At 43.6% G+C, this 25,372-nt stretch overlaps 1 protein-coding gene and 1 long non-coding RNA gene across 2 annotated transcripts in view; one reads left to right on the plus strand and one right to left on the minus strand.

The window, feature by feature from the left end:
• Window positions 1-25,372, minus strand: part of SLC22A15 (solute carrier family 22, member 15) — a 77,722-nt gene that overhangs the window by 36,820 nt on the left and 15,530 nt on the right. The gene's annotated exons all lie outside the window — the stretch shown is intronic.
• On the plus strand, window positions 9-3,854 carry LOC102244778. The gene is made up of 4 exons (XR_313221.2): window positions 9-262; window positions 2,188-2,382; window positions 2,907-3,008; window positions 3,365-3,854. It is a non-coding gene; the product is annotated as an uncharacterized LOC102244778 (long non-coding RNA).

A 25,372-nucleotide genomic window follows, 5' to 3' on the forward strand; every position in this document is an offset into this window, starting at 1 on the left:
TCCGCGTGGGGGCGCGGAGGCGGGAGGCAGGGTGGGCGACCTGGTGGCGGCTCGGCAGTATTTGTCCTTTTGTGTGAAGCAGTTTAATGTGAGGAGGGGGGAGGGGGCGTTCTAGATCCTTCGCGGAAGAGGGCTGTTCGGCGTTTCTTCCCGGTCCTACCAGCCTTGCACCACTGATAGCTTCGCTTATGCAAACGTGCACGAGGTGCAGAGGGAGCGGAGAGGAAGGTTAACCTGCGGGACAGCAGCTCTGGCTGCCCAGGTGTGTGGGTGGGTGGGAAGGTGAAGAAGATGAGGCAGGGCCGCCTGCCCGGCCCCTCATTCCCCCACCTCCTGAGGCTGGTTTTGACAGCTGCAGAGTGTTCCAGCGTCCAGGCCATGGCCCCCAATACAATACTGCGCGGAGGAGGCGACCCGCTAATGTTCTAGCCTCGATTTTACATCCTTTCTGCCTGCTGTCCTGGTCTGGATTTGGCTGTAGGATTATAGTAGTTTAGTAAAATGAGTTGGAAGTGTTTGGTAAAACTCTCCTTGAACCATCTGGACTCCTCTTGCTTTCCAGAGTGAGCCTCTTTATGACAGAGATAGGTAGGTAGGTAGATATCGCATAACGTTGCGGCTTTGTGCTCTTGAATTACTTTATTTTTTTTTCTAGAAACGTTTGCTCATCTTTTTCTCTTAGGGTTTTTAAAAATCATGCTCTATTTGTATTTATGACCCATTTTTCCAATCTTAATATTGTTCATTTTTATTGTTCTGTTCTTATCAGTCTTACCAGGTATTATTTTTTAAAGAACCAGTTTTGTGATTTTCCTATCTATATATTTTTTTTGTTTTCTATTTTATGGATTCTATCAATTCTTTTTTTTTTCTCCTTCTTTTGTTACTCTGTCATTTTCTTCCTAGTTATATGACTTGAAGGCTTAGCTTACTTGCTTTCAATTTTCTTCTTTTAAGAATAATTAATCTTAAGGCTATATGCATTTCTTTCTGGGTACTACTTTTCTGTGTCTCTCGGTTTTATCATGTAGTACTTCCATGTCTTTAGTTTTTTGGGTTGTTTTTTTTCTTTTAGAGAGAGAAGAAGGGAGAGGGAGAGAGAGAGAAACATTGATCAGTTGCCTCCCACACTAGCCCTGAGGAGGGATCAAACCCACAACCTAGGTATGTGCCCTGACCGGGAATTGAACCTGAAGTCTTGGTGTACAACACTCCAACCAACTGAGCCACCCAGCCAGGGCATTACTCCTACATTTTTAACATCCTCATAACTATACACTCTTTCAATGTTTACAGTAATCTAACATATCTATTCTCTTTTCAAACTCATAAAAACTTACACAAGACCCCAGGAGTGCTTTACCTGAGAAAACTTAGGGGGACATGAAAATGCTGTTCTGGAAAACTTGGATAGGTGGCTCAAGAAGTGATTGTTGTAGTGTGAAAACACTGGTGGAAGCGATTTGTGTGAAGTGTTTTAATAAAAAACGTCTATTTTTAAGAAAAATTATCGGGCACTTGGAAGAGGCCTGTATGTCCTTCAATGCAGTAAGGAAGCCAGGATTGTTTAATTCTGTAGGGGAATTTATCTGTGTTTGACTTTGCTATTTGCTATGAGTTAGAGCCCAGGTACTGTGCAGTTATGTGTAAATTTGTAGATTTTTGTTTGGTAGAGATATAAATGATTATACTCAATAGAAAAGATCATCTATTATTTCATTACCCCTAAAACATTAACTCGTTTTGTATCTGATCTAGCAATCTTATTTTAACATTCTGGGTTTTTGTTTTTTGTTTTTCCTTGAAATAACCAGTTCCTCAAATGCTCTTAGAATCAGCTTTACCATCCTACTAATTCTTTCATTAATTAAAATAAAATCTCTGACATGGGTTCATTCTATATTGGTAAGAGGCACATTTTTAACTTTTGAAACTTTTTCTTTGACATCATGATGTGTAGGAGTGAAAAAAATTATAAGTTAATATAGGATCTACAGATAATAAACTAAGTAAAAATTGGATTATTTCATCTTACCCTAAAAGTGTATATATTTTAAGTGGGCCCAAGTATAAAGGAGTTGGTTATTGCGAGAACAGAAAGTACAACCCGGATGGTGTCAGGATGAGGTCTGATGGTTGCTAGAGGCTAGGTATGTAGTGCTAAGGAGTTTGAACTTTTTCCTACAGGAGATGGGAACCACTGGTGTGCCATAAGCTGGAGGAGTGTGATTTTTAAAGATGATTTGACCGCAGTGGGAAATACATACGGCACCAGCTGCAAAACTGTTGTAATGGCCCAGGCAGGCCTCAGAACCTGTGAGGGCGTGAGGGCTTATACCAGAACAGTGATCACAGGGATGGAGAAATAAAGTCAAATTTAAGGTAAAAATTGATAGTGATTGCATTTTGCAGAGGCAAAAGAGTAATGAAGAATGACTCCTAGGTTTCTGGCTTCAATGACTGGGAAAATGGGAGTACTATTAACTGAGACAGGGAACATAGAAAGTGGAATAAGTTGGTGGTGATAGGTTGGAGGGCCTATGACTGGAATAATGGGACTGAGAGGTATTCCTCTTTTATTTTAAATTTTTTTTTGAGGAGTTGCTTTATTTTTATTTTTAAAATATATTTTTATTGATTTCAGAGAGGAAGGGAGAGGGAGAGAGAGAGCTAGAAACATCAATGATGAGGGAGAATCACCTATCGGCTGCCTCCTGCACGCCCCCTACTGGGGATCCAGCCCACTACCCGGGCATGTGCCCTTGACTGGAATGGAACCCGGGACCCTTCAGTCTGCAGGCTGATCCTCTATCCACTGAGACAAACAGGCAGGGCAGGCGAAGTGTTGCTTTTTTAAATGGTCACTATCCCTTTAAGATCCTGCCCTTCCCTCTTAACCCACCCAGGCCCAGCTGGATTTCCGTGCCCCAATTTACTGTCATTGCCAGAGCTTCTGAGCATGCGCTGAAGGCAGAGCTGGACTAACCAACGCTCTCCTGAGGCTCAAGGTATTGCATCTGTGGCTCTCAGCAAAGAGCTCCATTTTGAGAGCACATTTTCCCCATCTAACCATTCTTTTCTCATTTTTTCTCTTAAGTCTTTTCTACCATAATTTTACAGTACCTGTCTCTTTTATAACTCAAGAGTAATGAACATCTGGGGTTTTTTAAATAGTAAAAAAAATTATAACACAATGTTTAGAATAGGGTATCTATCCAATACACAGTTTGGGGGCTATAAGAGGAAAAAAGGTTAGCTTAACTTGGTGAAGTACATAAAGCTTTGAAGCAATTATACTCAATCATTATAGTTTTATCATAAAACCTGCACACCTAACCACTGTGTCCTGTCTTTTGCTTCACAGCAAATGTGGTGTCCCAGAAGTCTCCTGAAACTTGCTGTGCGAGATAATAGACTTCATGTATGTTAAGCGGTGTATCAGATCCTTTGGGAATCAGTGTTGTACACCAGCCTAAATGTACCTGGAGTTTACTGTCTTTTTAAGAAATCTGAAGAATGTTGTTCCTTCTGCAGGAACCTTCATGCTGAGATGACCCTAGATTGTTAGTATGTCACAGCAAGATGCCTTAATGAAGGTAGTCAGAGTGCAGATAACTGCCAACCTTAAACTAATATAAACACAGCAAATACCAAGGGAAAAATCAGATCACAAGGAAGCCAGATTCTGTGGGTAGATTTCTGGGAGGAAGGAGCAAGAAGACAAAGGGAGGAGAAGCAAAAAGAAAATGGACTTAGCAGTGAGATGGACATGTCTCCACCATCTCGCCGCTCAAACTAACAACAATCATTCAAAAGCCATCCCTAAGTTGGTGAAATATATATATTAAAATAGATCGAAGTTTAATGCGGAGAAATAGGCCATTTCTATGTCTCAAACCTTAGCAATAAAAGAGTAGGAATAGAGGTAGGTCTAAAATTCAGGAGTTACAGTAGAGCGATATGAAATATGGGGGAAATTATGTTTGAGTTTAGATGCTAGAGTGTTTTGTTTGCTAAGAGTCCAAATTTACATGTTGTTCAAGAGGCACTGAGCTTAGATAATAGGACATTCATTTAATTCAATAAATTCATTCCTGAGTGCCCAACTTTAATGAAAATGTCAGTGTTGTTGTTGTTGCTGTTATTGCTGGTGTTTCTTACATGGGAGAGTTGTACAACCATGTAATACAGGCCAAAATGGTGAATTTACTATACTCAGGGATCAATACATTGAGGCTGTGATTTGATGGGGTGGATGAAAATGTGCCCTATAGAAGGAGAAATGCCTCAACGCTCCCTATAAATAAAATCTGGATGCTTCTGGAACAGTCTGAACCTCTTTAGTTGGTTGAAGTATTGCACAAAGAGGATGGTAACCTGCGTATCAAGAGTCTTAGCTCCAAATGGACGTTATAAATTAAAACCAGCAATCCACATTGCTTTCAGAAAATAGGAAGCCAAAGTCGATTTCAGAGAATCGAGTCTGCTACACTTGACCTACTCAGTCTCAGAAAGAGGGGTCGCCAATCCTAAACCATTCTGAAACTCCTAAGTATTACAATTCGTTCAACAAAGGCTTGCCGAGCAGTTAGCTCTACTGGGCATTGTTCTACAGCATTAAACCGGCAAGGCCTCTCCCAGTCCCTGGCGCTGCTTGCATTCCAGAGAAGACTTTCTTCTGGGCCACAATACTGGGTGGGATGGGTGGGGCGAGAGCCAGGAGAAGGAGGAGGAGTTGTTGGCTATGGAAATTACACGCTTGCTGCTCTGTTATCTGATCATGAAATCAACCCCAAGTCAACACATAGCAGCCTGAACCAAGTGGATTAGATTATAAAGGAGTCTTTATCATCCATTAAGTCTTCTAAGGGCTCTTGTCCCTGTGTTTATCGGCTGTAAGAAGAATGTAGCCAAATCTTGTCTCCCAATAGTGAAAGCCACTTAGCAGAAAGTTACATGAATGCACAAATTCACAAAGAGAATTGGCATGATTTTCAGACCCAAATGAATCCCTAAGGTGCTGGCATACAGCTATTTGAGTCAAAGGATCATATTACATTTTAAACCATATAAACTCATCTTCTTCTTTAGTCTTCATTTGCATGAGAAAAGTGTCTTATTCTCAGCCAAAGGAGCAAATCAAATCCTCCTGTCAATTTTCTGTTCCAGCACAAGATTGCGAATATTCTGTTTCATTTTCCTCTCCCACCAGGCTGAGATTCTTCCTTTAACCTTTGTTAGTCACAGGACCTTCTGCCAGTCTAATGAAAGCTAATGGTTTATCTCAGGAAAATAAGATGCTGGAGAGGGTGCCCTCATACCCATAGACACTGTTAATGTCATTTTTTTAAAATCACTGAGTCCAACTCCCACATTATAAACATGATAGATTAAGGCTACCGGAGGTTAGATAATATATTTACTGAAAGTCACACCGTTGGCAGAACAACACATAAAACCAAGTTCTCAGAAGTGTGTGGGCTTTTTGTTTGGTCGGTTGGTTGGTTGGTCTTACAATCTGAAACCACTCTCAGGTATAGGCCCTGCCTCTGAACTTTTTTTTATCTGGAAATACTAATATAAAACAACAGTATCTTTGTAACATATTTGTGCTCTGGTTCCTTTGTAAACAGAATAAATAGGTCAGTTTTAGGGTGGGGCTGTCGCTGAAGAGGCACTTCCTGTCTCCCAAGCCAGGACGCTAGTTGGGATATGTAATAACTCAGCAACGTGGCTACAAGCACAGACCCATGAAGAGAGAGTTCTCATCTGTTGTGTCTGAGGCCAAAGAACGGACTAGTGTGGCTTTCCTTTGTGGACTGTTCCTTACTCAACAGCCGTTCTGCCTTTGACCTGAAAAACGGCCACGGAGCTCCTGCCCCGTCAGGCATATTTCTTGTTGGTCTGTGAGAGGGTAGCATATGGCTAATTACCATTTACACCGTCTGAAGTGCTCTAAGGATCCACTAACGGCTGTTTTGTCTCTTTGGTTTACTGTTCTAGCACTTTTTGCAGACAGAGCAGTAAATGGTTTTTTTGGGGGGTGGCTTTTTTTTTTTTTTTGGTTTTCTGGGAGGTCCCTTTTAATTTCAGGTGGTGGAGAGGATGATCTGTGTGGGCTGCTAATGGATTCTCAGCCTGGTGTGTTCAATGACCGTGTTCCTGATGTGTCATTGTCATCACCGTGTCCTCGTGACCAGCTTTCCTTTTCTTCCCTCTCCCTCCCAGGGGAGACATGTTTATGGAGGACAAAATGAAGCGCTAAGGTAAGTGAAAGAAGAGATTTTTCAGAGCAAAATGTCCAAGGCAAAACATGCATTCGTACAGATGAGAATAAAGATATTTGAGTTGTTCTGTGTTTATGTTTTTATTTTTAAAACATACCCTGTTTATTCCCAACTCTGTGTGGTTTTGTGAGCTAAAAATGTGCTCTCTTGCAAGGAGATGAGTGTCTCTTGAAACAACATATAATGGAAAGATTTTTCATTAATTTAGTTTTTAATTTGTTGGGTATTAAAATACAGCTGGTAACTAGACAGCACTTGAGCAGAGAAGTTTTCTATTTGGTGAGTGGCTTGCACAGGGAGTAGGTGTTCTGACCCAGATGTTCTCTTTGAAGCTGGATGGAGCTCTCTGCTGTCCCTGCCAACAGGTGACCAGCTGGCACCAAATATAAGCATGACAGCTTGGGGCACTCAACTGAGACCCACGTTTCTATTTTCCTTCATCCAGGGAATAGCTAAAAACACGACCTCCAATTCTCTTACTGGCATGGGGCAGTGCAGAAATAAACGAGTTTTTAGTTAACGATCCTAAATAAAAATAGGTCCAATCATCTATCATTTTAACATTTCAAGTTGGTAGAAGTGTTTTAGGAACTAAGGTAAGGTATAGACTAAAATTTTGTGGGCCCCATTAGATCTTCACCATATGAACAAACTTTAAAAAGCTAATAATATGGATATTTCAAATTTGAAAATTCAGCCTTGAGATCAGTCAGTGTAAGTATGTTGAACATAAGGGAGACCTATACCTCCTTGAGGGGGATGCGGAGCTAGGTGAGAAGACCCAGGCCTTCTCCTTAGACCCTACATTGCTTGCTTTGACTGAGACTCAACATAGCTATGATAGAGACTTTCACAAATATTTCACATCGCACCTGAACTTTAATGCTTTTAATTAACATTGCTTTTATAGTTTTAAGGGTTCCTTAAAAAGTTCCCTTTGCCCTAACTGGTTTGGCTCAGTGGATAGAGCATTGGCCTGTGGACTGAAGGGTCCAAGGTTCGATTCCAGTCAAGGGCATGTACCTTGGTTGCGGGCACATCCCCAGTGCGGGGTGTGCAGGAGGCAGGGGATCGATGTCTCTCATTGATGTTTCTAACTCTCTATCCCTCTCCCTTCCTCTCTGTAAAAAAATAAATAAAAATATATTTTTTAAAAAAGTTCCCTTAAAGGATGGTGAAAAGGAGAGGGGGGAAGATAATATGGCCAGCAATTATGAGAGGTCTGCCACAATAAGGCTCAGCCCATTAGACCTTAGAGTCAGATGGGCCAACAGGCAGGTGGACCTGACATACCAACCTGTTCTCAACCTGGTCATCCCTCAGCCTTAGCCTGCTGCTCTGTCCTCAGGGACCTAGAAGTCCTGTACTTTTTACCAACAACGTCAGTGTGGGGCAGAAAGGTATCTGGAATTCTGTCACAGTCATGCCTTCCTCCTGCTACCCCCAGCACCTGTCAAGGTAACTTCAGGATTATACATAATGTATAATGTTCCCAGGACAATTCTAAAATACTTCCACACAGGGAAACAAACGTACAAAGTTGCATGAAACAATCTTTTATAGAAAAGAGGCTGCAGGACTGGTTATAGCTTTTGGAGGATTAGTTGGGGGGAAAAGAACTTTTACTATGATTGCTTATCAATTCTTTTTTTATATCTTCCACTTCTCATCAAAGTCATTTTTTCCTTTAAATACATGAGCATATTTATAATAACTTCTGAAGTCCTTGTCTGCTAATCTGCTAATTCTGGTATCTCTTCATTTCTGGGTTATTTCTGTTGACTGATTTTTCTCTTGGTTATAGGTACCAAATTCCTGCTTCTCAACTATAATACTCTATAATAATAAAAGCATAATATGCTAGTTAGACCAGACAACCCTCCAGAGGAAGCCAGGGCTGCGAGGGAAGCCCAGGTCTCGGGTGCCGGAGGAAAGCCGATGCCAGCAGCCGGGGGAAGGAAGGCCTACTCTTGCATGAATTTCATGTATCGGGCCTCTAGTATATCATAATTTCTTATCGAATCCTAGAAATGGTGAGTTTTTATTATTGAGCACCAGATTTTGTTGTCTTAATGGAAGAGTGGTAGACTTTGTTCTAGCAGGCGGTTAATTTACTTGTGCATCCACTTGACCTTCGAAGCTTGTTCTTAAGCTTGGTTGAGGTGGGTTTGGAGTAGTCTTTACCTGAGGACTAACTGAGTCTTCTGCACAGGCATGGCTCCAAGAGCCTTGAGCCTGCTCCAGGTGTTCACAGTAGACTCGTCCCATTTGCCTTTTCTGTATCCTGGAATTGCTTTCTGAGATCACCAATGACTTATCATCCAAAGGATACTTTTCAATGTTCATCTTCCTTGATCATTGGTGGTGGCATTTAACATTGTTAACCACCCCCCCTTCTTGAAACACTTCTGAGATGTCTGTCTCTTGACATCCTCCTTATTTTCCTCTTACTTTCGTAGCTATTTTGCTGGTTCTCCTTCCACCCTTTGAATATTCCTTGAGCTTTTTTTTTTTTCCCCAGCCATCTTCTAACTTTACTCTATAGTCTCTCTTTCTCCAGGGGACCTCATGCTGTCCCATTGCTTCCACTACCATCTATTTACACTGAAGAAACCACATGTGTGCATGTACCACTCAATCCCAGACCTCTTCCGAGCTCAGACTCCTCCATTACCAACCACCTCTTCAATGTCTCTTCTTGGATACTTTGAACACATCAGGGTCTAAAGAGACCTCATGAATCCAGCCCACTGCCCCACACCTGCTCCTCTCCCAAGGTTCCTGTCTCATTGAAAGGCACAATCCAGTTTCTCATGTAAAAAAATCTAGGAGTCATTCTTGAAGCCTCACTCCCGATGAATCTGAACCATCCCATACAATTATTTTCCCTTCTAAGTGTCACTTGTTTGTGTCTCCAAGATCCTGGTTGGTCCTGCACACCAAGCATGGTTCTAGAGAGGAAGAGAGGCCTGGGATATGCTGCGGAGTGTGGTCCGCAGCCAGAATGCTTTGGAAGAAGCAGAACATTTTCTATATCCTCGGAGAACAGTTAGACAGGAATCAGGGAACCTGGGGAGGTGTCAAGGTAAGATACAGGGTGCAGCAGAAACCTGGGTGAACCTCTAACCATAGGTCAGATGGACCCAGAATGCATCAGTAGATTCCGGGGTAGATCAAGTCCAGATTAATCACACTATAGTACCTTGTACAAGATCTCAGCGTATACTGTTGGGAGAGACCCCCCAAAGTGACTGAAATCACATTTCCAACTTTCAGAAGAATGGAGGCTTGAAACACAAATTTGCTTATATAAAAAAAGAATATTCTGTTTCTTTGTAGAGGAACAAAAATCATACCCAATATATGAACTACATCATTGATAAAGACGATATTTAAACTAGGGCAAATGCAAAGATTAAGTAGGTTCTGTAATGAGGGAATCTCTATTGCCACCAACCTCACCCAAGCCACAATCACGTCTTGCCTGAATCACCCCCTAAATGTTCTCACATTTACCTCCAATAACCACTCCACACCAAAACATGAGTGATCTTTTTGAAATGCAAATTTTATCCTATCACTCCTCTGTTTATAATCCATTAACAGCTTCTCTTTGCCTATAGAGTCCAAATTCAGTTACCAGGCCCTCCAGGGTCCTGTGCTATCTGGCTAGTTCCCCTCCAGTCCTCTCTTCTTCATTCTCATTTTGCTCTCTATGCCCTGGACTTCTCTCACCTCCAGCTAATCCCACAGGACTCCTTCTGCCTGGAGCACACCCTTCAGTCCCTCTCCACACACACACACCAACCTGACCAACTCCTAGCCATCCTTCACTTCCTTGCTCAATCGCCACTTCCTCTTTGAAATCACCTTCCCTTGTCCATTTCAGTCTGAGTCCTCTTGGGAGCCACTCTCATTTGCCCGATGTCATAGCACTTCACCACCACTGTGTTCTGCAAGGGCATGGCCAGCGTCTCTCCTAGACTCCATACCCAGGACAAAGCCTCCCCCTCCCCACCCCACCCTCATGGGGCTGTCTGGCATAGAGAGGGCATGCAGTAAATGTTGGGTGAAGGAAAGGAGTCCAGAAAACTCATTCCCACCAAAGTATTCTGTGATCATGGTCTAAAGTGCTCCCTGGAGGGTGGAGGATGTCCAGATAAAGTTGGTAAAGCTCCAATGACTGGCATATTTCTTAGCCAGAAGCTTTCCAACTCCTGACACCTCAGGCTGTCCACCTGGAGAAAAGGGAATAGAGAAGTCTGCCATTACCCTTGAATCCCTAGGTCATCTGCCCCCTGCCTGTCTCTGACTTCATCCTGTTTCATCTCTCCTCCCCTCCCACTGTGCTCAACCTCTTGCCCACCTGGGTCCTCTGAGTGCTGTCCTTCTCTGTGGGATGCTCCCTTCCCCGCCACCTTGCTCTTTACAAGGTGAGCTCCTTTGCAACACAAATGCCACTTCCCAAGAGAGGCCAGCTCTGCTATTCCCTGTCACTGCACGTTCTGTCTCGTCATAGCACTTAGTCACACATGGTAATTTATTTACTGGCTTTAGTTTATCCCCTTTACTAATAATCTATAAATGAAGGCAGCTGTCTTGTTCATTGTGTTTCACCAGATCTAGCACAGTGCCTAGGGCATGGTTGGTACTCAACAAATATTTGTTGAGTAAATGAATTAATGTTTATAATAGGCCATGAGCTGATCATTATAGTTCTTAACTATCATATCATACATAGCTTGACAAGGAAAACGAATGCTCTGGTTAACATTATGGGGGCTTGGTGAGCCAGACTTAAAGTAAATCTGACGTCACATCCGGATGGAGTGCTAAACTAGAGGTGGAGGGATATTGGGAGGTCAGCGAAGGACAAGGGGGTGGAGAATCCAAGGCTAGAGAGTGGGATAAAAGGTAAGGAGAGGAGAGGTGAGGGAGCATCTAACCCTTTGATTTGTGTTCTCTTAAGACCTTTGTCTTAGAGATTTCTATTTTCCCTGCCTTAAACCTGTAAAAACTAATGTGATTGAAGGGGGAAATGCAGCCTCTCGGTTAAATTTGGCATGTCATTGGGATCCGGTCTTGGTTTTCTTTTGCTGCCATAATAAATTGCCACAAATGCAGTGGCTGAAAACAACTTCACAGAGAAATTTACTCTGTGACAGCTCTAGAGGGCACGGGTCTGAAAGGAGTCCCAGGAGGCTGACCTCCAGGTATCAGCAGGGCTGGGTCCTTCTGGAGGCTCCAGGGAGAGTCCGTTCCCGGCCTCTTCTGGTTTCTGGTGGCTGCTGACATCCCTTGGCTTATGTCACATCTCTCCATCGCCTTTTCCTCTTCTGTAGTCAGGTCTCCCTCTTCTTCCCCCTTTAGAAGGACACTGGGATTGCATTTAGGGCCGGCCTGGGCAGCACATGGTAATCTGCCTGCATGGAGGCTAATCTTTCTGTATTAGAATCCTTCACTCAATCGCATCTGGGAGGTCCCTTTTTTGATATAAGGTAGCATTCACGGATTCCAGGGAGGGCGAACCTTTTGAGCTCGGCGTGTCGGCATTTTGAAAAACCCTAACTTAACTCTGGTGCCGTGTCACATATAGAAATTTTTTGATATCTGCAACCATAGAAAAACAAAGACTTACATTTTTGATATTTATTTTATATATTTAAATGCCATTTACCAAAGAAAAATCAACCAAAAAAAAATGAGTTCGCGTGTCACCTCTGACATGTGTCATAGGTTCGCCATCACTGGACTAGAATGTGGATTTCCCTGAGGGTCATTACTTAGCCTATCTCGGGTCCGTTTCAAATTTGAATGTCTATCATACTGCCTCTTTTTTAAAAAAGTTTGTTTGGTTTTGGTTTGGTTTATTTTCGGCACCCTAGAAGGTTTTTGTTTTGTTTTTCTTAAGAGATCTCACAATTTCCAATGCAAATCAAACCTCAACTCTAAGTGTAGTGCCTCTCATGCCTCACAGACCCAAGCTTTGTTTTTACAAGAAAAAGAAAGTATGTTGTAAAACAACAAAACAACTTTAGTTTTGTTTCACATCTGGCCTCTCTTTTGAAAGCCCCTCCTGTGAAACTCAACTTAAATAAATATTTATCTGATTCCAGTTTTTCTGGAGATGTCGAAAACAAAACGTGGAGAGATTTCTGTTCTGCCAAGTGCTGAGCGACAAGTTTTAATATGTGTCTGATCTAAACAGATCCAGACCTGCGCGCCCAGGCGAAGAAGAAATTCATTGCAGGGCGTTTCTGCTTTTCTGCTTTGACTCAACAGAACTGGTGCTTGATGGTCAGCTTGCCTTTAGGCCTTTATCTACCTGAAAACCTGGTAAGTTACCTATCCCCCGGGGAAAGTACTTACTCTTAAAGAAAGAACTTTCGTGACCACTCCCTGAAGGCACATAATTTGGAGCCTGATTCCAGAGCGGGGAGCTGCTCTTTGAAGGAGACCGTAGGTTCTGGAAAGAACCCAGCCTTCTCAGTGCAGTTGCCATAGGCATAGCAACTTTCAGCCCAGTGCTGTCCGAACATTATGCTTAAATACATAACTTAGAATAAAAAAATTTTTTTTAAATAGTAATAAAAATAAATACATAACTTGAATTTTTTAGTAGCCACATTAAAAACAGCAGAAAGAAGAGTGAAATTCATTTTAATGTTATAGTTTATTTAATCCCATATATCCAAAATATCATTTCAACATGAGTAAATAAATAATTGAGAGATTTTACATGCTTTTTTTTTTCATTCCTCACCAGAGGACATTTTCTTCATTGACTCCAGAGAGAGAGGAAGGGAGAAGGAGAGAGAAAGAAACATACATCGATTGGTTGCTTCCCGCACACACCCTGACCAGGGATTGAACCCACAACCTGAGCATGTGCCCTGACCGGGAATTGAACAGGCGACCTTACAGTGCACAGAACAACACTCAACCAACTGAGCCACACTAGTCAGGGCACAGCATTGTTCTTGGCAAGTGGAGTTGAGGCAACGCAATCATCTATTACTGGAACTACAGGCCAGTAAAATGTATGTGAGGGATGCTAACCTTGGTGAAATGATTGCAGTGTGCCAGGATGTCTTCTAAGTACCTGGTGTGTATTAACACAATTGCTCTCACGGCAGTGCTACATGGTATTCATCTCATGCAGAAGAGATTCAGATTAAGGCAGAGGTTGTGCAGACAATGAGGAGGCAGGGCTGGGTTTGAACCCAGGCATCTGGCTGCAGCAGCCAAGCACTGAACCGCCTGTGGCACGGGGCTGCCTGCCGTCTGTACTGTGTCTCTTCCTGAGACCTGCCCTTGGTCTGACCATTCCCACCTTCCCAGCCAGTCCCTTCTGCTATGGGCCTTCTTTTCCTCTTCAAGGGGAGACAGCTTCGTGTCTAATGGATGGAAACACGCGTTACCTGGGCTCTGCATGATTCTTCTCTTATAGTGAGAGGGTGTCCTCCCAGCCTCTCTGGCCTTCAAGGCCCTGCTGTGAGGACCCGGGGTTTCAAGCAGCCCCTTCCCTAGTCTCTTGAGGTTCGTTTTCAAATAATCCGAGACTGTCTGGTGGGTCCCTTCTGTGGGTCCCTTTCCCCTGCCGTGCAGGCACCCAGTCCTGACAGGACCTTTCAGAGACAGGCGTGGTGCCTGTCTGTCCGCCAGCCGGCTTTAGAGCACGTGAGTGTTGGTCACTGCCCTGGGCTGAGGACTCAGGTCTGACCTGCACTAAGATCCCAGACAACTAAACTCTGGAGTTGTTTTTCTTATTTTTATAAAAGTTTCTATCTTCTAATTTATATGGGGTGTCCCAAAAAACGTATACACACACTTTGAGTAATTATAAAGGCAAGGTTTACTAAAATACGTTTCATTTTCAAAACTGAGTTACCAGCTATTGAAGTGTGCACACATTTTGGGGGGACACCCTGTATGTCTCTTGTCTCTTTCAGGTTTGTCTCTCTAAACCTGGTCAGCACGTGTCCCCCTTTGCAGCGTTCTCAACTGCCTGCCACAGATCCGATGGCCCGTCTTGGTAGAACTAACTGTGCCTGAAGAAGTTAGCAGGTCCTGAGCCAAGCACTGAAGGATTGCACGAGCACCGTGCAAACTATTTACAAATTTAAATTCAAACGTTTGTTGAGTCATTAAGTGCCACACTGGCCTGCACTGTGCTGTGTTTCTTTCTTTAAAAAAAAAAATATTTTATTGATTTTTTTACAGAGAGGAATGGAGAGGGTCAGAGAGTTAGAAACATCGATGAGAGAGAAACATCGATCAGCTGCCTCCTGCACACCTCCTACTGGGGATGTGCCCGCAACCAAGGTACATGCCCTTGACCAGAATCGAACCCGGGACCCTTGAGTCCGCAGGCCGACGCTCTATCCACTGAGCCAAACTGGTTAGGGCTGTGCTGTGTTTCTTACCTCACGCCCAGGACCACCCTGCGAGTGGGCAAAAGTGTCCCCATTATGCAAACACAACTCAGGGCCAGTGAGGGCCTTGCCAGAGGTCAAACAATGAAAAGGATGCAGAGTTGGGATCAAGCCCAGGCCTTTTGGCACAACTTCCGCCAAGTCCTCCATTCCTTTTGTTGTTGCTGAATTGCGGGCTCTAAATTGCCAGTTAATTAACCTCTGCTTAAATGGTGCTTGATTTCCTTTTTTTCTAAAAACAAGTTACTTATCACTGGCAACTCTTTCTGACCTTAGCATATTCAATGGCCTAGTAGAGATTAATTAGCAAATGGACATTTTTTGCCAGGAAAAAAAATCACTTTATAACAAACAATTACAACTCAGTTCGTTTCAAACAAATTTCCACCAGCCTGGCAGTGCTGTCGGGGGAGGAGGAGCTGCTACCCGATTTAGCAGACACTTACTGGACCCTTTACAAATAATAGCTCCCTCGGTCCCGCAGTAGAAACCGATTATGTTCCCTACATATTCCAGACGAGGAGACTGAGATTTGTAAGTGGCACAAGCAAGATTTGAGCCCTAGAAGCGTGTGTCGAGTCCAGGGGTATAAGCACTACCCCACTGTTCCTTCTTTGCTAACTCGTGTTCTGTGCTGTGCCGATCAAAGCAAAACCATAGCACAGAAGAGGGAATAGGAACAGGGAGGGGCCAGGAGACCCCTCTCTGGCAGCAGAAAGGATCCAGCTGTGTGTGTTTAGAACACCTTACACCAGAGGTTCTCAACCTTCCTAATGCCACGACCCTTTAATACAGTTCCTCATGCTGTGGTGACCCCCAACCATAAAATTATTTTCGTTGCTACTTCATAACTGTAATTTTGCTACTGTTATGAATCGTAATGTAAATATCTGATATGCAGGATGTATTTTCATTGTTACAAATTGAACATAATTAAAGCATAGTGATTAATCACAAAAACAATATGTAATTATATATGTGTTTTCCGATGGTCTTAGGCGACCCCTGTGAAAGGGTCCTTTTGTCCACAGAGGGGAGCAGAGGGTTACAAAGGCTCCAGGCTCAGCACAGTCTACTCCAGTTCTTCCCTCCATTTCCACTTTCTCTTGGTTCCAGCCTTAGGATTAGTTAGTTCGCAGGAGGAAGAATGGGGGTAAAACTAAAGAGATGGTGACAGATTAGTTCACACGTTTTCTTTTCAAAGGCTGATAAGAAAGAGAGTTTCAGACAGGATCACACAGTTGTAAGGAACAGAAATCCACCAGTTTCCTGGAAAATCCCAGAAGCCCCGGGCTGGGTCTCTCTCTTGGCATCTCTACTGCTCTCCTCTCTCCCCTCAGCCCTCCCCTTCCTTTTTCTCTCTCTCTGTGTCTCTGTGTCTCGCTGCACCTCTTCGCTCTACTAATCACTTCTTGATGAGAAAGAGAGTTTCAGACAGGATCACGTGGTTGTAAGGAACAGAAATCCACCAGTTGCCTGGAAAATCCCGAAAATCCCAGAAGCCCCAGGGCTGGGTCTCTTTCTTGGCATCTCTGCTGCTCTCCTTTCTCCCCTCAGCCCTCCCCTTCCTTTTTCTCTCTCTCCATGTCTCTGTCTCACTGCATCTCTTTGCTCTACCAATCACTTCCTTGTCCTCCGTTTTATGGAGCATAAACTTCTCCTCGGAGCATTAGCTTTTCTGTGATTTCGAATCAGGCTGACATCAGAGCCTCCCTTACCTTCAGCTGCACTGCTAACCCGCCCACACTCTCAGGTTCCCAATTCCTAGTTCCTCGAAGATCTACCCGAACGGCCCATCTTCACAACACAGGCTGCACAAGCCACAGGCTGGTCTATACACTGGTGGCCTTTGGGCAAGCTGTCCGTCACGCGTCAGCTGTCCAATCAGTATAGAAAATGTGTGCCTCAGCTCCAGGGTCTGGGTGGAGGCGGGACTTCCTCTTAGAAGGCATGTGGGTGGACAAGCTCCACAAGGAGCCCAGTGCCAGGCGGGGGAAGCTCACTGCCTGGAGCTACACTTTAAGAGCAACTTCCGAGTGTGTGTCACTGACCTCACTGCACATTAAAAAACAATCAGTGTCCTTATGGTCCGTCCAGAACAAAGTCCTTTGAATGGGCTCCAAGGTAGATGCTTCTGATCTTAGCTTCAACTCTGGCTGAGCAGGCTGGTGGAGATGCTGTAGGGAAAACCTGCCACTTTCATCTCTGATGGTGTAAGTAAATGGCCGTCTCACCATGTGTGACCCGTCTTCAGACCAGCTTCCTCACCCAGAGACACAGATCACACAGCAATCTCTTCCTCAAAGGAAGACGTGAGAACTAGGTCCGCACTGGAGCGCTTCTCTAGCACCTGGCTCATGTTAAGCACTCCATCAATGGGATTTGGGAGCAGCTAGATCCCTTTTCCCAGGATATCTATCCTTCAGGGCCTATACATTTTACGGAGAGGAGGCCATTAAAATAGAGACTTGGTAAGTATGGTCTGCATTCTACTAACTATTTAATCTCTGGCCATCTTTTGATACCCTCAACCCCAACAAGAATAATGGAAAAAGAGAAAAACTCATTCTCAACGAATCAATTAAACAACCACATTTTCAGTCAGACGGCTTAGGTACGAACAACAAAAATCAGTTCTTGCAGATACAGGCAGGAAAATGATACGGAACAGATGTTGGGCTGCTCGCTGACTCACTGGGAGAGCTGGAGAATACGGTCAGAAATGACCAGAAACAAATGGGTGAGGCAGTGAGAGCCACCACCACGATCAATTGCACCCCTGGAACTGCCTGTGGGGAACCCACTGCTGCGCTGTGAATAGTGGCGTTCGGACCGTCCTACCCCCAGCATTGCTGGCCTGGGAACCGCTGGGGCTGCTGCAGAAATCCATTCTCCACTGCCCCTGCTTCTTCTTTTTTAAGCCTTTTCTTTTTTTTTTTTTGAGTGGTTTTAGGTTTACAGAAAAATTGAGAAGATAAAGAGATTCTCCAATTACCTGCTGCCCTCACACATGCATAGCCTCCCTCACTATCAACATCCCCCACAGAATGGTAGGTACATTTGTTACAACTGATGAGCCTACACTGGTGCATCATTATTCCCCGAAGCCTGTAGTTGAGATTAGGGTTCACTCTTGGTGCTGTACATTCTATGGTGTCTCTTTTTATAAGGCACTAATCCCATCAGACGAGGGCCCCACCCTCATAACCTCGTCTAACCATAATGACCTCCGAAAGGCCATTCTCCAAATCCCATCACACTCAGCGGTTGGGGTTTCAACATATAAATTTTGGAAGGACATAAACATTCAGTCTGTAATAGGTACTATTTTCAGTAATATTTATGAATATAACATTTTCTTTTTTCTCAAAGTTGGAGGGGAAAAGTTTATCCATTGATTAGGTGGTTATTTTCTTTTTAAAACAATTTTTATTTATAGAATTGAGAGAGAGAGAAACCTCGATTTGTTGTCCCACCCATTTGTGCATTCATTATTGATTCTTGTATCTGCCCTGATGGGGTCAAACCTGCTAGCTACCTTGGCAAACTGGAATAATTCTCTAACCAACTGAGCTACCCGGCCAGGGCCTAGATGATTATCCTCATTATTTTGGAGCATCCACTGTGTGCCACACCTGTGCTCTTTCAGGACTCACAGAGCTCCCTGCAACCCAGTGTAAACATCCCCTCACCTGCTTTCTCACTGGCTTCCATGATCACCTATTCTTTTTCATGTGTACTTACTGAACAAATTTCCCAAGAGTTTTTAAATACCTTTTTTTCTTAGATCCCCACCTTTCTTTTAATGTGGCGCAGCAAACGGAAAAGGACAACTGCTTTGCGCACCCCATGCTTCCCAGTGTGACTTCCCAGCAGCTCTGTCTTTGCAATTAATTTTTACCTCCTCAAAGGAGAGGCCCCCTCTGCCCACAGGTACTATATTTGGCCGTTAGGTGTTTAATAATTAATTGCTTAGATTCACAATTTTTCTCCTCATTAATTCAGCAGGTATCCAGTTCACTTGGAAGAATGATTCCGATTTCTTAAATGGCTATACTCTGCCCCCAAAAAACATACATTTTAAGTGCATGTCTACATAACATTAAAAATTATGTTTCAAACAGAAATATGGAGTGGTTCCCCATCCCACCAGCCTGATAAAAACAGGGTCAGAAACTCCTTAGCTCAGGGAGGAAGAGAAAAAGGGCCACTCTGGTCCTCACACACCAGCTTGAGGCACAGGAAAGGGTGTGTCCACACCACAGCTGTTCTCAGATGCACAGACCACTTCATTCATTCCTCTATTTGGTCCACACGTCTCTGTGTTAGTGGTTCCCAGTCATGTGACACGGGGCATGTGTGGGCAGAATCGGTTGTGGGGACACTAATTGTAGTTGTTGCTTTTATGGCTTTAAGTAGGCAAACAATTGACTTTCCCCACAAATTAAGGCAGCATCAAGGTTCCCCCTCATACGAGTGCCCTAGGAAGAGGGAGGCTATAGACCACACCAGGTTCTAGCCTAAGCTCACAGCCACGCTCCACCAATGACAAGCTGAACAACTTTGGTCAAGACACTCAAGATTAATAAGCTTTCAGTTCTGCATCTATAAAATCCTATATAATAAAAGCGCAATATGCAAATCGACCGAACAGCTGAATGACCCGTAGGTGGGGGGCAGGGCCGGTTGGTGTGTGCCAGTGGGCAGAGGGAGGGGATGGTGATGGGGGGCGGCGGTGACCAGTGGCAGCGGAGGGGCAATGCGGGGGGCAGGGCCGGCTGCTCGCTGTCCCCTGATCAGCATGTCTGGTTGCCACCCACAGAGGGAGGCCAGATTGCAGCTTTGGCCCACTCCCTAAGCTGTCAGTTGGACATCCCCTGAGGGCTCCCGGACTGCGAGAGGGCGCAGGCCGGGCTGAGGGACCACCCCACTCCAGTACACGAATTTTTGTGCACTGGGCCTTTAATAGGGTTATAATAGGCTTTAGACTGTAAATGTGAGATTGAACTAAGAATATAAATAAAAGAGCAGAATACTTGGCTTATAGCAAAAACTCAATAAAGGTTAGCTAAAATAGCACTGATTATTGTTGTTTTTGTTATTATTGAGGTCACCTAATGTAGTGATTAAGAAAGAGGCTTTCAGTCAAATCTGGTCAAGATCTAGTTGTAGTTCTGTGACCCTAGGCAACTGGCTTAACTTTGCTCAGCCTCAGTTTCATCAGCCCAAGAAGTACGGAGGGTATTGTGGAAGTTAAATGTCCGAGACCGCCAGGAATAAGTCATGCATGTAAGAAAATGCTAAGTGCCTGATAGTCATTGTTCAATAGGTGTTATTGCTGATCATGATGACAGTCCTTTCTTAAAAGTGAAAGAGAGGGTGGAAGTGAGTTTAGGAATGTCAGGTCCATGACCCATTGGTAGAGACAATATGTTACTGCTGCTAAGGGAGTGTTGTCCTAGCTGACTGGATAAATAACGAGTCCATACAACACGTGGCCAACTCTCCTCACACAATTCCACACCACCCGAGAAGCTAGAATCCTGAGACAAACCGAGACTGCATATGTATTGTTAACGTAAAAACATTCCAACCTATAAAGAATTTTTGTGAGTTTATTTGAGCCAAACTGTCGACAATCGCTGGAAAGCAGAACCTCAACGATTTGAGATAATGCTCCGGAGAATGGCAGGTTTTCCTCTATGTTTATACATTTGCAATCAAAGGAGGGTGGTAGATGGGTGACATGAAATCCATTGGTGATAGACTAGAGAGGCGGGAGAAAGCAAAGCGGGGAAACCTCTGGGATTGGAGCAAAAGTAAAATGATAGACACATACTTAGGTGGGTGCAGGAACAATTAACATGATAACAATGAAGGAATTTGTGGTCTCTGTCCTGGCATCCAGGCATATTAGGTTGTGCCCCAAGGGGTCTGGAAAAAGGGAAGTTACAAGTTACCCAGACATTTCAGGGTATGTTATTATAGATGCAAAAAGACAGATAGGCTCAGTTAAGGTAAAGGTTGACCTTGTCAGTGAAGATACGGGCCTAGGACGTAACTACCCACCATAACTGCTTTTAGTTAAAGTTTATTTTCAGACCATCCTTTGTGGTTACTTTAGGTCTCTGAGTTTGCAAGACCGCCGTGCAGGCCTTCCCTGAGCTTGTGGCCACTTTCGTCCACAGTATAAATCAAAATTGGGAGTGCATTGCTTGGTGATATAAAGGGCACACAACTTTGAAGCAAGGAAGGAAAAAACCTTAGAAATTATGTCATCCAACTCTTTCATTTTTAAAGTGAGGAAACTGAGACTCAGGAAGATAACATGATTTGCCCAAAGGTAGGATCAGGGGCTTCATCTTAATACATGGTCTTTGTTAAAAAAATGAATAAGAGATGGTTGTATTTTGCATTTTGTTATTTATTTCTATCTTAATGTACTGGTGTGAGTCTAGGTTTTTGATTAAAGACTGCTTTTACAGCCCTAGCCCATGTGGCTCAGTTGGTTGGGTGTTGTCCTGAGCACTGAAAGGTTGGCAGTTTGATTCCCAGTCGGGGCACATGCCTGGGTTGTGGGCTCCATCCCTGGTAGGGGGTGTGCGTGAGGCAGCCAATCGATGCTGCTCTCACATTGATGTTTCTCTCTGTCTCCTCTCTCTCTAAAAATCCACTGAAAATCTTTTTTTAAAAAAAACCAGATGGTGTTTACATGTCAACTGAAAACTATGAGAAAAGTTATCAGAATTTTTCAAAACATTTGGGTCATTTTGTATATACACATTGTAAGAGGTCCCTGAGCTTGTGGCCACTTTCGTCCACAGTATAAATCAAAATTGGGAGTGCATTGCTTGATGATATAAAGGGCACACAACTTTGAAGCAAGGAAGGAAAAAAACCTTAGAAATTATGTCATCCAACTCTTTCATTTTTAAAGTTATCAGAATTTTTCAAAACATTTGGGTCATTTTGTATATACACATTGTAAGAGGAGGGAAATTAAGATTTACTAAGTGCTCACTCTAAGTGTCAATCACTTTTACATCAAGTGTCTCATGTAAACTACGTAAGTACCCTGGGAGGAAATCTACCCATCAGGGTTTGGTGCAGAAAACAGTAACTACTCTGGCTACTTTAAACACAAAGGGAACTTGGTCCTTTCTAAAGTCCTGAAAGAACTAAAGGAACAAGCTTTACCTCCAGGAATAATGGCTCCCCAGATGCCACCATAGACCGGCCACGGGAACTGCTCCCTCTGCTGCCTGAGAATGCCAGGAGCCCAGAAGATGCCACACCTACTGCAGCCTCTGAGAGCCTCCCATCAGAGCCATGCATCTGGGACGTGACTCCAACCTCCCCGAGGTGTGCTACAGCTGCCAGAGTCACACCAGCCAAAGTTAAGGCCCTTTAATGCCCTTTAAGCTGTTGCCTATTTTCCTACTTGATATAGTTTCAAAGTCATTCCTCAATGTGCACATCTGATTGGATGAAGCTAAGTCACATTAAGAACCTTAATTGTAAGGAGTCCGATAAACATATAGTAGTCTTTCATTTTTTAAGCCTCTGTAGGACAGAAATTCGTATTAGAAGGAGGGTACAACAAGTACAATACAAATTAATTCAACACCTTTAGGTTCCCTACTCCCAGGGAGCATGTCAGAAAGGAGGCATAATAGACTGGATGCCTTGGAACGAAGCTACCACCATGATAGGGGGCCCAAGGAGCCTATGGGAGGGTGAAAGACTGTGGCGAGAGAATTCCAGACCCCAGCTGTCCCAGTAAGCCTTATTTTAGTTAAAATACATGCTTGCGCAGTCATGTGCCACATAACATTTTGGTCAAGGACAGACCACATATACAATAGTGGTTCCAATAAGCTAATGGAGCTGAAAAATCCCTATCACCTAGTAACACTGTAGCCGTAGTAAGGTCACAGTGCAACCCATTACTAACGTGTTGGTGGTGCTGCTGGTGTGAATAACCCTACTGCACCGTCAACTGTGTAAAAATATAGCACATACGACTATATACAGTACAAGTACTCGAAAATGGTGATAAACGACTGTGTTGCTGGTGCATGTATTTACTATACTGTACATTTAATCATCCTTTTAGAGTGTATTCTTTCTACTTATTAAAAAAGTTTGCTATAAAATAGCGTGCCATATTAGACTGGGCAGCAGCCTCATACATCTCATGTTTACCAAGTCTCTTGATTGCATGATTCTCTCTTGTGCTTGACTTAATCTCCTGTTGTTTTATAAATGTAGTGTAGCCTCAGTGTACAGTGTTTATAAAGTCCCTATCAGTGCACAGTCATGTCCTGGGCCTTCCCAGGCACTCACACTCACTCACCCAGAGCAGCTTCCAGCCCTGCCAGCTCCATTCAGGGCAGGGCCCTACACAGGCGCACCATCGTTGACCTTTTGTGCTGTATTTTTTATGTCCCTTTTCTATGGTTTGATATATTTAGATACACAAATACTTACCATTGTGTCCCAGTTGCCTACAGTATTCAGTACAGTAACATGCTGCACAGGTTTGTATCCTGGAGCAATAGGCGAGACCATAGAGCCTGGGCGTGTAGGAGGCTGTACCATCTGGGTGTGTAAGGGCACTGTGATGCTCGCACAATGATGAAATGGCTCTCATACGCATTTCTCAGAACATACACCTGTCGTTAAGTAGGGCATCGCTGTTCATAGAAACAAGACCAGCAGTCTAGAAGGAAGTCCTAAAACCGGCAGTGCAGTTTTAATTAGTTGAGTATAGAGACTAATTAACATGCAAATGAGGAGCTTACCAATATTAATCATCTGTTTTACTAGGCAGCTTTTACTAAAGAGTTTCTAACGAGTTTGCAAATTAAGTTTCTTTGACATTAAAAATCAGCTAAATGCCTGTCTGAGAATAATCTCTTCTAACGCAAGGGCAGGGAGGGGGGACTTTTTTTTGGATGAAAAACAGCAGCGTTTAAAACCAATTCCCGTGTTGGCAAGCGCCGTGCAAGAGTTGGGAGGCAAGCCTTCCAGGCTCTAATTGAAATCATTTCAGCGAGAGAGGCACCAGGAAACAGTGGGGACAAGAGACAAACAAGAGTCACGGTGGTTTAAAGGTGCGTGGACTAGAAAGCTGCATCGCAACATTTAAGTTGGTGATTGGCATTGTTAAAACCCCCAAGAGCTCACCCACATTTTAAAAACTATTTTATGGCCTTTATCATATTTGTAGGTTGGGCATGCTGATGACTGGGTTGGACCCTGATTTATCAGAGATGATTGCAAGGTTCTCCTGTGGTTGCTTTACTTTCAGGATTCATTTCCATTTTCTTTGTAAAGAAGTGTATGGGATGGGGGAAGAGGGAGACCTATGTAATACTTTCAATAATAAGGATCTTTTTTAAAAAGAGAAGTGTATGGGAGCTTGGGCTCAATTGCGTAAATCATTTTCAGTGTCAGCTAACTTTCTTATTGTGCCATTCAGCCAAAAATACAAAACAATACAATACAAAATAGCCAATACCTTTAGGTTCCCTACTTCCAGGAAGAATGTCAGAAAGGACATTCTGTAAAGGAGACAATAGAGTGGACGCGTGTCTCTGAACCTCTGCTCCAATCGACACGCACTTGCCCTTTAAAAAATGTTTTCTCTACGATCATATCCCTATGGAAATTCAAAGGAAGCTTTGAAGTGACATACTTTCAATCAGCTCACAATCTGTGTTTCTTCTCAAATTTCTGCACCTCTTATGCCCTCCCCCCTTTTTTATAGCTATCAGCTCAAAGTTACCAGGCTAGACAGATTAGTTACTGGGACAGTGTAGATATCAGTAGTGATGTTGGCTCTCGGTTCTGGAATTCAGCAAAGAAAGAATTCAGAGCCAAGACCTCTCGTGCAAGAGGAAGTTTGTTTAGCACAAAAGTGAAAGTCTGCTGGAAGAGAAGATTTGGTGGGCTGCTCAGAGAGCTGTCTTAGCCTTTTAGAAAGGAAGTCAGAGGCAGAAGAAGTGAACCAGTTGGGCTGCATGGACTCAGGAAGCAAGTTACAGAGGCAAAAGAAGGGCCCCTAGAGACAGGCTCAGGGAGTTAGTCCAGGACAAGCTGACACTGCCCACTGCTCCCCTGGTTGCAAGTCTCATGGTAACCCTTAGAGCAGTGGTTCTCAACCTTCCTAATGCCGCGACCCTTTAATACAGTTCCTCATGTTGTGGTGACCCCCAATTTCATTGTTACAAATTGAACATAATTAAAGCATAGTGATTAATCACAAAAACAATATGTAATTATATATGTGTTTTCCGATGGTCTTAGGCGACCCCTGTGAAAGGGTCGTTTGACCCCCAAAGGGGTCGCGACCCACAGGTTGAGAACCACTGCCTTAGAGCTTAGGAGAAAGAAAGCAATGATACATGCCTGAAGAAAGAAGGTGTGTGCGTGTGTGTGTGTGTGTGAGAGAGAGAGAGAGAGAGAGAGAGAGAGAGAGAGAGAGAGAGAATGAGAACACACTGGGTCCTTTGTCTTAAGGGTTTTTATCTGTTTTCTAAAGGCAGGACTTTTAGGGGAGCTGTCAGAGGAGCATCTCAATAGAATATTCACCAACTTTCCAGGTGTGCCTTTCATATGCTGATTCATCAAATGAGCATATAGGGT

This window comes from Myotis brandtii, unplaced genomic scaffold (assembly GCF_000412655.1).
Source record: "Myotis brandtii unplaced genomic scaffold, ASM41265v1 scaffold131, whole genome shotgun sequence".
Classification (NCBI taxonomy): Eukaryota; Metazoa; Chordata; class Mammalia; order Chiroptera; family Vespertilionidae; genus Myotis; species Myotis brandtii.